The 12,935-nt window shown below is 38.7% G+C and overlaps 1 protein-coding gene across 2 annotated transcripts in view; it reads left to right on the top strand.

The window, feature by feature from the left end:
• Nucleotides 1–12,935, top strand: part of LOC132518105 (T cell receptor alpha chain MC.7.G5-like) — a 357,885-nt gene that overhangs the window by 101,028 nt on the left and 243,922 nt on the right. The gene's annotated exons all lie outside the window — the stretch shown is intronic.

The raw sequence follows: 12,935 nt of genomic DNA, 5'->3' as shown, positions 1-12,935 counted from the left end.
CTTTAAGACTCTTGCCACAAGAAATACCAAGAGCTTTAGGTGCTCTATGCCAGAAATGGAATGAAGATCAAATATATATTTCTTATTATAAATCAAAATATCACATGTGCTTATATTAAGCTTAGTCTTTGCTTAGGAACTTGGTCACAGTAGAACCTTTAGGTGTTGAGACCACATTAATTAATTCCTATGGATATTTTGATTCCTACTAATATGCTTTGCTAACACTGGTAGCCTGCTTTGGTTACTAACAAAACCAGCAGTACGGAAATTTAATGTCCCTTCTCTCTTAACTCAGCTCTTTGTCTCACTTCTCTTTGGAAGCTTCATTCTCTCTGCGACACCAGAAATGGGCACTTTCCACTGACTACAGCAACAGAAGTTTAAACCTCTTGGCAGGAGGAAACACTTTCTGCTTAATGGGGAGGCTGATTCAGATAACCTTCTCTAGAAACTCAGAATTACACTGTTTGATAATTTCTTGCATAGAACATTTGCAGTTGCAGAAACGTGAGTGATGTCAGATCTAAAAGTCTTTTGTCCTGTCTTGCTTCATTCAGATTCAGATTTAAGGGGAAACATTGGAGAAGTCACATGAATTTCCGTGACTGATATTTTTCACCAGTCTATAGAAGATATAAACTTAAAGAATGGTTGGAGGATTAACCATAAACAGACATTGCCAGTAATTCTGCATTGTCATCAAAGCATGTTCATGTTTGTAGGCCAACCAGTACATTAGATAGATGACAGTCAGACTTTGGAAAACTGTAAAACCTTCACACATTTTTAAGATGACTACTAAAATATTTTACAATTATTTTAAATGTTTAAGTAGTTATAAAGGTTATAAATTCTGCTGTATTATAAATATTGACATTTTCAAATAAAACTCATAATAGCTTGTATATATATGCAATGAAATCATAATACCAAAGTTATTTGACATCTATCAACATCCAATTAAAATTCATGAACAAACTCTTCATTAACAATTGAAGGTTTCATATCACTACTTTTTTCCTTACAATAATATTTCCATTCAACTTCTCCTGCAAAATTTAATATATTTTGTCTTTAAATGTCTTTTACTGATCACCAAAAATGTCTGCAACAAAAATATGTATGAAATTGAAATTTTTTGTTTCCCCTGATCATATTGCTCTAATTGTTATTTTTTTCTGGACTGATTTGTAAATAAAATTATTAGTAATGCATGTTTGATGAAAACAACTTAAATACATTATAATTTTTAAAGGTTTTTAACATAAAAGGCAAAAAAGATTTTTGGAAGTGCATTTCTTAATAAAATGACTGAGGTCAGATTTAAGTGCTTTGATTAAATGCTTTCCTGACATCGGTTAAAAAAAAAAAAATAGCCGTTTCCTTAATGCTCTCAAACCTCAGAGCAATGCTGCAAAGATTCCACGTAAAGTAAGGACAGTTGTGAAATGAGAGCTAGGAAATGAGAACCAGAGTCAGGTTCTCAGACAGATCATTTTTAGGAAAGGGTACATGGAGAAGTCGAGTATCTAGAAATTGATTCCCTTAAAATATCTATCTGTTCCTTAGTTTGAAAATCACTACATTAGACTACTCTAAATATTACTGATTCATTCTCAGCCAGTCTTCATTCCGTAACAAGCTTTGAGGAAAATAAGCAGGAAATTTGAAGGATAGAGTCTTAAGTTTCAGTAAACCTGGTAAATTTTCTAAAACCTGTTTGACATTTCTGGCTTGGAGGAATAACTACTGATGAGTTAGAAAACAATAGGGCCTAAGCTCTTGCATGATACAAAGTCATTTGCATACAAGTCACTTGTACGGTATCTTTACCTTGGAAAAGGCAGTTTTAAATGCCGCAGTCATTCATTAGCAACACTGTAAAAGAGAAAGCTGTTCCAATTTTAGAAAAAAAAAAACCATTGCTAGATCTCTTTTTCTCTATCATGCGAGAGCATTTTCTACTAGACACTTATCTGACACTCTTGAAGAAGGTAACTGTTGTCACAGCATATTTACTTAGCAATCCATAAATCTATATGAGAAAAGGCTCATATGGTTTACACTCCTGTGTGTTGGAGGTTAACCTACAGAAATAAAAGAGGTGTTACGAGTTCATAGCCTAGAAGAAAAATTAACCCCCAATCGTTGTACCAACTCTACCAATATTTTATTTTGCTATCTGTACATTTATATCTTTTTCCTATAAGCACTTGTGGAATCAGGTCTTTTTATTCATGGTTCTCTCACTAAGAACTTTAATAAAACTTGGACACAGACTCACTCCTAATTTGTGTTATAATTTTGTTTTTTGCACATATAAGGCCATTCTGGCTCTGAAAATCAGATAATTATCTCTCAATACCTAAGCTATAAACTCCTGGCTTCATATACATCTAAGACAGGAGATAGATGGGCCCTAAACTAGGCATTTACAACTGGCCTCCCGTTTACATTTCATGGCGCAGGAAAAAGTGGGCTTCAGGCCAGACACTTACAACTAGTCTCCTGTTCCCATCTCCTGAGAGAGGAGATACATGGGCTCCAGGTTAGACATTTAAAACCAGCCTCCTGGGCTTCCCTGGTGGCGCAGTGGTTGAGAGTCCGCCTGCCGATGCAGGGGACAAGAGTTCGTGCCCCGGTCCGGGAGGATCCCACATGCCGCGGAGCGGCTGGGCCCGTGAGCCATGGCCACTGAGCCTGTGCGTCCGGAGCCTGTGCTCCGCAACGGGAGAGGCCACAGCGGTGAGAGGCCCGCGTACCACAAAAAAAAAAAAAAAAAAAAAAAACCAGCCTCCTCACAAAAACACAAATACAGATCAATGGAACAGGATAGAAAGCCCAGAGATAAACCCACACACCTATGGTCAACTAATCTATGACAAAGGAAACAAGGATATACAATGGAGAAAACACTGTCTTAAATAAGTGGTGCTGGGAAAACTGGACAGCGAATGTAAAAGAATGAAATTAGAACACTCCCTAACACCACACACAAAAATAAACTCAAAATGGATTAAAGACCTAAATGTAAGACTGGACACTACAAACTCTTAGAGGAAAACATACAAAGAACACTCTTTGACATAAATCACAGCAAGATCTTTTTTGACCCACCTCCTAGAGTAATGGAAATAAAAACAAAAATAAACAAATGGGACCTAATGAAACTTAAAAGTTTTGCACAGCAAAGGAAACTATAAACAAGATGAAAAGACAATCCTCAGAATGGGAGAAAATATTTGCAAAAAAATTAACGGACAAAGGATTAATCTCCAAAATATACAAACAGCTCATGCAGCTCAATATTAAAAAAACAAAACAACCCAATAAAAAAAAGTGCAGAAGATCTAAATAGACATTTCTCCAAAGAAGACATACAGATGGCCAAGAAGCCCATGAAAAGCTGCTCAACATCACCAATCATTAGAGAAATGCAAATCAAAACTACAATGAGGTATCACCTCACACTGGTCAGAATGGCCATCATCAAAAAATCTACAGACAGCAAATGCTGGAGAGGATGTGAAGAAATGGGAACCCTCTTGTACTGTTGGTGGGAATGTAAATTGATACAGCCACTATGGAGAACTGTATGGAGGTTTCTTAAAAAGCTAAAAATAGAATTACCATATGACCCAGCAATCCCACTACTGGGCGTATACCCTGAAAAAACCATAATTCAAAAAGACACATGCACCCCAATGTTCATTGGAGCACTGTTTACAATAGCCAGGACATGGAAGCAACCTAAATGCCCATTGACAGACGAATGGATAAAGAAGATGTGGTACATATATACAATGGAATATTACTAAGCCATAAAAAGGAATGAAATTGGGTCATTTGTAGGGACATGGATGGACACAGAGATTGTCATACAGAGTGAAGTATGTCAGAAAGAGAAAATCAAATATCGTATATTAACACATATATGTGGAATCTAGAAAAATGGTACAGATGAACTGGTTTGCAAGGCAGAAATAGAGACACAGATGTAGAGAACAAATGTATGGACACCAAGGGGGGAAAGCGGGGGGTGGGGGGGATGAATTGGGAGGTTGGGATTGAATATATACACTAATATGTATAAAATAGATAACTAATAATAAGTAAATAAATAAAATCAGCCTCCTGTTTAACTCTCCAAAATGGAAGTAACAACAGGAACAGGGTAAATAGCCAAGCTTTGTCTCCTGTGGACACCTTAAGATAACAGTCATGGCAGGAACAGAGAGGGGCTAAACCTTGTTTGAGTAAAGGATCAAACGGTCACATATTTCCCATCCTTGGGGCAAGGGTGACATTGCACATGTGCAGAAGGGCTCCTTGAGGGTCAAAAAGGAGGGGGCATAATATGGGATGCTAAGGCTGTCCCATAGGCCTCTGGGCTGAAATCCATTTTGGAAAACAGTTGTGCACGCATTTTGGGGAGGGTCCTAGGGGAGGTCAGGTGTGGAAGAAGAAACCAGATAATTGGCCAAAAGTAAACAAAGACTGGGAAGAACTGCCTGATATAAATAATTTAATGGCCTCTTTCCTGTGCTCCTCTTCATTAGGGAGGATGCCCACACCCTTTCTCTCTGGGTGTGCATCTCTGCCTTGATGCTATCTGAACTAAACAAATTTTCTCTGTGTGCTCTCCCACTTGTTGCTGTGCTATGTCTCTAATAATAAACTTTGTACTTGTTTTTACAGTTTTTGCTTCCGTGAGAAATGTATTTTTCACTGGGGGCAAGAGCCAGGAAGTGTGGTGGCCAGGATTCCTGGTTTTCATCCAGACTACCCAGGTTCAATTCCTGGGCAGGGACCTAAGATCTCGCTTCATGCCACCACTCACTGCTGCCTCTCCGAGATCACATCTAGGTTGAACCAAAAGGTAACCTGTCATTTTTAATTACTTTGCTATTCTGAAATTTAAGAGGCAATCTAATGGACAAAATGTCTTAAAGCAGTCCCAGTTATTTTCCAGTAGTCTGAATTTAGCCATGAAGGCAAACAAAAGTAGGTGATTCATTTACAGTAAGAGTGTCGAATCCCATGGATTGTATACCTTTCTCCACAACCACACAGCACATTCTGGCTTTGAACACCAGTTTCACAAAAACAGAATCTGCAGACATGGAGAACTTGCGAGGAGGAAATTCGCTCTAATCCATATCTTCCTTGAAGGGTTTCAGGTTTCTAGGCCAGAGTCACTCCTGAACATAAAAGAAAGCTATCAAATGTCAGCATAAAGTTTTCTCTTACTTGAAATGACCTCACTAATCTTATCCTGATATCCTGGATACAAAGCCCATCTTAACTCACCTAAGGCATGCCAGGAGTATACTTGTCATTAAATAATTCAAAAGCATGGCTTCTACTCAAAATTCTCCAGGGTTTTCTCCTACCTTTCTAGCCATCCCTACTTTCTTCTTCCTTTGAAGGCTGTATTTTCTCTACCAATTTCTTGAATTCTGGGGTTCCTAATCCCTCTTCTATATTAAATACACACAGGTTCCAGACCATCTCATCAACTCCTAAACTTCAAACACCACTTAACTGTTCTCTACTGAAAAATTTGTATCTCTAGCCAAGATCTTTCTCAGTGCAGATCCAACTCTATGCTTCAACCTCAATATGCCACAGATTGAGATCATTATCTTACCAATCTATAGGTCGTCCTTCTCCAGTGTCCCCATCCTAGTGAAGGAAACCATCATCATCCAAGGTATTTTCCTCACTATAGACAGAGCTATCATTTAAAATTGCAATTGCAGTCATTTCACACTCTTGCTTAAATTAATCAATGACTTCCCATTTCCCATTGGACAAAATTCAAAATCACACCAAGGCTCATAAATCCTTCCTTGCTCTGACTTCTCTGGGCTCATTTCCCAACTCTCATCTTCACCCATATCGGATTGTGGGCTTACTATCTCCTGTTTGCCTTTCCAGGACCTTGCTCCATCCTTCTACGCTCCGTGTGGCTGACTTGTAGGGACCACATCAATGGGCTCTCTTGCCTTTCTGATTTTTTTGGCCCAAGGGGAGCACCTGCAGAAATCAGAGGGAAGGAGGAGCATAAGGTCAGGGTATATATTCCCCCAGCTTCCTCCCTGTGGGATTGACGTTGACTGACATTGGCCCTCTATCAGAAGGTCAGCGCTTTAAGACAGCCTCTTCAAACAGCTTCTTTATCTGCAGGTTCCCATGATCACTCTCACCCTTCCATTTAAAGCCCGGAGTGATGCTGGTCCCAGAATATAGCACTATCTCTTACATGTTATACCCTGCTCATACTTTTGTAACTAGTGCCACATTAAGGTCTCCTCAAATTTTGCAATTTTTGTGTACATGAGTTTTTTGCTAGAATCCTGACCAATACTGTCTGCTTTCAGATCCTAAAATGTGCCTGATTTGACTTTAATATTACTTCTTCAGGGAGGACTTTCCTAGCCTCCTTGATTCAAGTATAACTGCCTCCTAAACTCTTACAGCTCCCTGTGCTCTCCAGTCACAACATCCTCCACACTTAGTGGCAGTCATTGAATGAGTGTTAATGTCTATCTAGTGTTAATAGTACTATCTCTATTAGATAGTGTTAATGCACTATCTCTAATGTGCATTCCACAACATCAGGGACTAAATTTCTGTCTTGCTCATTGTCATAGCCTAAGAGCTCAACCTGGGATCTGGAACACAATGGATTCTCAATAGTTATTTGCTGAATTCATAAAAGAATAAGTGAATGAATAAATGAACCTGCTTTTATTCAAAAATAATGCATCAGAAAATTATAAAGCAAAATTTGTTGGAAATATAAGGATAATTTGGAAATATATTAATTATGAGATACTTTAATAACTACTTCTCAGAGACAGAAAGAGGAAGATGGACATGAAAAATAACTTTGCAACGTGTATATATATATATATATATATATATATATATAGAGAGAGAGAGAGAGAGAGAGAGAGAGAGAGAGAGAGAAACATTTACCAAAACATGAACATGTATTATGACTCAAAGAAGGAAAGATTCATAAAAGCCACATTCTGTAAACACAATAAAGCTAGAAATTAATAATTAAAAGATAGCTAATAAATGAGTTGGAAGGAAATTAACCACTTTTAATATTCTAAATAATTTCCAGGTCAAATAACTAAAAGTTAAAATTGCAGGTCATTAAATATTAACACTAATGACAGCACTACATATAAAAACCTATGGATTTGTTCAAAGCACTACTCATAAGGAAATGTATAGCCTTAAATACATTTATTAATAAAGAGTCAAAGAAGCCAAATTTCCCATTCAAGGAAAAAATAATAATAATGAGCAAAATAAACTAAAATATAGAACGGGAAATTCTAATAATAAAAGTAGGAATTAATTTAAAAGCAAAACAAAAATTAGAATTTATAAATAAGCCAAGAGCTCTAGAAAATATGTTAAGAAAAAAGAGAGAAAATACATATTAAAAATGAGAAAGGTGATATAACCACTTCTAAGGAAGGAATTTTTTAAATCATCAGTTAATACTTTGTGTAAATAGATCGTGATGAAATGAATGATTTTTAGAAATATATAATCTTTTCACTTGAACTTCTAAAGTTTGCTAAAATTTATATTATTTTATAATTCCAAAGTCTGCATCAAATCATAAGGAAAAAAATATCCTGAATTCTGCCTCTTCTACTTTCCTCATGTAACCAGCACACAAATACTCCACATATACCAAGTACCATGTCTCAACTCTCCTGTGTTTCCATTTTTTCAAAAAAAAATTTTTCATTCCTACTATTGTGGGCTGAATTGTGTCACTCCAAAATTTATATGTGGAAACCCTAACCCCCAGTACCTCAGACTGTGACTGCATTTGAAGATAGGGCCTTTAACACAGTGATTAAGTTAAAATGAGGTCATTAGGGTGGACCTTAATCCAATCTGACTGGTGTCCTTATAAAAAGAGACAATTAGGACACAGACACTAGGGATGCTCAAACACAGAGGAAAGACCAAGTGAGGACACAATGAGAAGGCAGCCATCCAAAAGCCAAGGAAAGAGGCTTGAGTAGAAATCAAACCTGGCTGACACCTTGATTTTGGACTTTTGGCCTCCAGAACTGTGAGAAATAAGTTTCTGTTGTGTAAATCACCCAGTCTGTGTTACAGAAGCCCTACTTTTACTTTACTTTTTTTTTTTTTTGGTATGTGGGCCTCTCACTGTTGTGGCCTCTCCCATTGCGAAGCACAGCCTCTGGACACGCAGGCTCAGCGGCCATGGCTCACAGGCCCAGCCACTCCGCGGCATGTGGGATCTTCCCGGACTGGGGCACGAACCCGTGTCCCCTGCATCGGCAGGCGGACTCTCAACCACTGTTCCACCAGGGAAGCCCGTACTTTTAGTTTACTTTTAACAAACAAATCACCGACCATGTGTCAATCACTATGCTAAACACTAGGAAATCAAAACTGACTAAGAGAATAAGTCCCTGTTTTCAGGGAGGTCACAGTCTAGAAAAATAAACATATGTACACACTGATAAAAATTCTATGTGGTACATGTGATAATGCATACTAACATCTGTCATTTATTGAGTTTCTGCTCTGTGTCAGCACTTTCCATTTATCTAAAATTCTGTACTTTACCTCCAGCTGTCACTTGTCCATTTTCACTTATTGATATATCACTATTATCTCAATTTCAAAACACTTTCCCCATTCAGATACCTCTTCAAACTTCCCAGTTTCTGTAAATATCACATCCTTCCTTTATTCAGGCTTGAAATTTTCGAGTTTATAGTTGGGCACCAATTCTTGTCAGTTTTTTCTTTTAAGTGCTCTCAGATTCATCCTTTATTTAGAATTCCCACGACTACAGCCTCATTGAAGTCGTTCCATGCCTCTCAGTTCCTCTCACCAAGTTGAAAGGAATGTTCTCTTTGCTCTCCATTACTGAAGTCTCTTTCTTGCCCTTTCCCCCTACCCTGCCAACTCCCAACCATCCAAAAAGAATAGCTACCCCTTCTTTCTAAAATATTTTTTCACCATATCACTCCACTATTCAAAACCCCATAACAGTTCCTGTTTTTTCACAAATATAAGCCCCTCTGACTAGTTTCCAGTGACCTCCATAATCTGCTTCTCCTTTTACCCATCAACCCTCATTCCCAGAGGCTACTTCCCATATTTTCTGTGTTAGACCACCGTAACACTTTCTCACAAACACATCATCCTCACTTCTATCTCCCTATGTTTTTTTTCTCTCTCTATCTAAACATTATGTATTCCTCAGGTCTCAACTCCTCCAAAGAGTCGGCACTAAATTCCTGCCACCTTCTATAATCTTTCTCTCTTCTGAATTAGTTACAGCCTATAACCCAACTCCCAAAATTCACCCCTTTCACCATTAACTTTTGCTCTATGTATATTATTTTAATCTTCCTAACTAACTTACAGTTCCATTAAGACCAAAACTAGATCTTGTGAAATTTTGTAATAGTCCCATCCCATCATTTATACTATTACTTTATACTTAGTGGGTGCTTGGTATGTACTCTTGACTATAATGTCTTTTATTTCTTCAAGTGTCTTTTATTTTCTTCCCAAGTGCTCTCTTCAAGAGAAAAATTCAAGAAAAATCAGTATTGGATGGTTCTATCAGTCTTGGAGAGTTCATGCAGGAAAGGGAATTTCAGTGGGACCTTGCATGAGACGAGGATTGAGTTTAGGGTTTTTAAAGAGAGAGAATTTACATGTAAAAAGCTGTCCACATTGACTGCAGTGAGCATAATGGGTGAAAAATTACTGTCCCTAATTCTAATGGCAGCCTATTACACACACAAAAAAAAGCACAGGACATGGCATTAGCTCAGCAATTAGACAGTCATGTTGAATTCCACTCCATTGCATATCAGCTGCATGATCTTTAGCATATTATTTAATGCCTGTAAGCCCCAGTTTCATCTTCTGTAAAATATAGATGTCCTGAGGATTAAATGAGATCGTTCATTCACTTAGCATAATGTTTGGTGTACAGTGTAGCTCTATACATATTAGTTATTATTATCACATTTTGTTCTCTTTTTCACAACTTTGTGGAAGAGATATTTGAGAACCTAAAGAAGCTGTGATGCTGTTCTTCAAGAGTTAACATAGTACAGAAAAATGTACATTGTGTGTAGGAAGGCAAGATGATTCATAAACTATCCCGGTGCATCCAAAGCAGCTCCTCATGATTAGGGGAGTCCTAAACCTTCCCATCCTCCCAGTCTCCCCCTACCAATAATCCACACAGTTGAGATAAACTGATTGTGGTGGGCATCACCACAATTTTGCCCACTCAGAACAACTCCCTCCTTATAAATAAATAAATAAACTCTAACCATGTGGTCTGAATGGAGGCTGCCATCTTTCTTACATAGCTGCCACGTTAGATACTCCTGACTGACCCAGAGGGGGACGCCTGACCCAGTTGAGCCAATTGTATCACTTATACCCTGCTGCAGTCACAAATTGACCCCCCTGGAGGAAAACCCAACTCAGACTAAGGTGAGCAAATCCCAGAATTTTTAAATTTGGAATGAAAAAAGGGATTCTCAGTCTTCTTTGGTGGCTATGCCATGAGATGAACTCCAGCTGGAAAATGTTTGCACTCATGTCTCCTGACTTGTGGTCTAAGTGAATAAATCTGATGTTCAGAGATAGGTGGAATGAAAGGAGAATCCTTGAAGGATTCAGTTCCATGGCACCCTGGATATCTGAAGCCCATATACATACATATATACATTCTGTACTTGTCTATGTTATAGGAGCCAATACATAATTTGCCTAATTCTCTTCTTGCCTAAGCTTACTTGAATTACATCTCTGTCATTTGACAAATGTCCTGACTAAGTAAATGAGATTTTTAAGGATTAATTTGCTAAGAAATTTTTAGAAACATTTGCTTGCTGGCTTACAAAAAGCAAATTCTACTTGTTTACACAATTCTACAGGTTACTTTCTCAGTAATTTCTCTAAATATCCTGAAGGTGGCACTATTTCCATTCAAAACAAAACAAAACAAAACAAACTCTTCTGTCCAAAACATTTTTTTTTTAAACAAAAGGGAGGAACTGAGTGAATTGCATGAGATGGTTCTAATTGGTTGGAACATCTGTTGATATGGTGTTTCTGTAGAGAAAGAAAAAGTTACCATATTTGGGGACCCCTGGCCAGTTTTCAAAACACCTTAATCTGAGTCTTCAGTGAACTGGACCAGAAAAAGAAAAAAAAAAAAAAAAGAAGAAGAAGCACCTAGCAGCGATTCTGTGGCTTCAACTAAGCTGTGAGTTGAGGGTTTATTGGAAGGGGAACCATGGGGGTCAAGGAATTGTCATAAGGTGTTCAGGGGTGGGGACAAGGTTCAGTGTGACTCATTTGAGGTTCCCTGGGGAGGAACTGGATTATAGGAATAACTGGTGAGCTCCTCCTTCTGAAATGTTCTCTCTGGACAGGGTTAAATGCAGAGGTGAAAGTGGAGCAAAGCCCTCCATCCCTGAGCATCCAGGAGGGAGAAGCCAGTACCATCTACTGCAATCATTCAATCACTGCTTCCGACAGACTGCACTGGTACTGACAGGATCTGGGGAAGAGCCTGGAATCTCTGTTCTTATTGTTGTCAAATGGGGTAGTGAAGCAGAAGGGACAATTAACAGCCTCCCTTGATACCAAAGCCCGTCGCAGCCCCTGCACATCACAGCCTCCCAGCCTGGCCTCTCTGCCACCTACTTCTGTGCCGTGGATGCACAGGGTTCCTCCAACACTTTCAGTCTGTACCCAAACCTGCAGCTGCGGCTCCAGCCCATCCCCTGCTGTGGGGATTGCAGTTCTGAGCCTTCGTTGACTGTCTTGCCTCTCTTCCTTCAAGAAAATTTCTGAGGTGAATGAAAAAAAAATGGTGTTTTAACTTTGATTTTCTTTATTGTGGAAATTTTCTTAAAAGAGAAATGGATTCCGGGGGGGAGAAAACAACCTAAACATGGCTCTTCGAGAATATGAAGTCTCATCTTTTACTGCCTGATAGTCAAAATCCATGAGTCTTCCATTACAGAACAATTTTACATTTAATGCAACTGTCACAAATAATTCCTGTGAAATATGGAACCATTATTTGTTTTATATGAGAACGTAACAGATAGCACTTACCCACGGAGGGAAAGAGAGAATAAATGCTTTATAAAATAATATTCTATAAGAGGCTCCTTACCTAGTTTTTCCTGCTAAAATATTGACTGCAGTAGTCAGGTAATACCCATGTGATCTAGAGATCTAGTCATCACAATGTGTGGAGAGATTCTTATTGTAGGACCTTAAAAGAAAATTAAAAGGCTAATTGAAAAAACCTGAACCCACAGTAGTAAATGAACACACCATGCGTATACCTGGTCTACAAACCCAGGATACATACAAATACTCTCATGTCTCTTTTATTTTTCCAACTAATTGTTAGAGCAACTTACCTGCCAGATAAGCAGGAAGTTCATTCTCTCTTTCTTGAGGCCTTCCCCCTGCCCACTCCTGACCTGTTGAAGAATCCGGGAGACTCAGGCAGTTTGGAAAGGGTTAGTCCGTCTCCCACACACCATCAGAGGACCTCCCAGTTGACTCCTGCCTTGCTTCTTGCTGATGCCCAGTCTTCCCCATTGTCTGAGTAGGAGTGCTAGACCACTGCTGATCCAGGCCCTATATAGTGACCTCATTCCACTGTCAGCTTGGTTACGGGTGCCTCATGCCTGGGTTCCCAAGGTTTGCAGAACTCTGTGTCCTCTTTTTGGTAGACACATGGCCATCACCCGAGCTCCAGAAAACCGAAGGATGCTGGGTTCAGAGTGGTTCTGGCATTCCTATTTTGGGCCCACGAAACATCCCTTTTTCCAGCTTCTGGGATCCATACCTAAGTG

The sequence above is a fragment of the Lagenorhynchus albirostris genome, chromosome 1 (assembly GCF_949774975.1).
Source record: "Lagenorhynchus albirostris chromosome 1, mLagAlb1.1, whole genome shotgun sequence".
Taxonomy (NCBI): domain Eukaryota; kingdom Metazoa; phylum Chordata; class Mammalia; order Artiodactyla; family Delphinidae; genus Lagenorhynchus; species Lagenorhynchus albirostris.
This window is presented reverse-complemented; position numbering and strand designations above follow the sequence as displayed.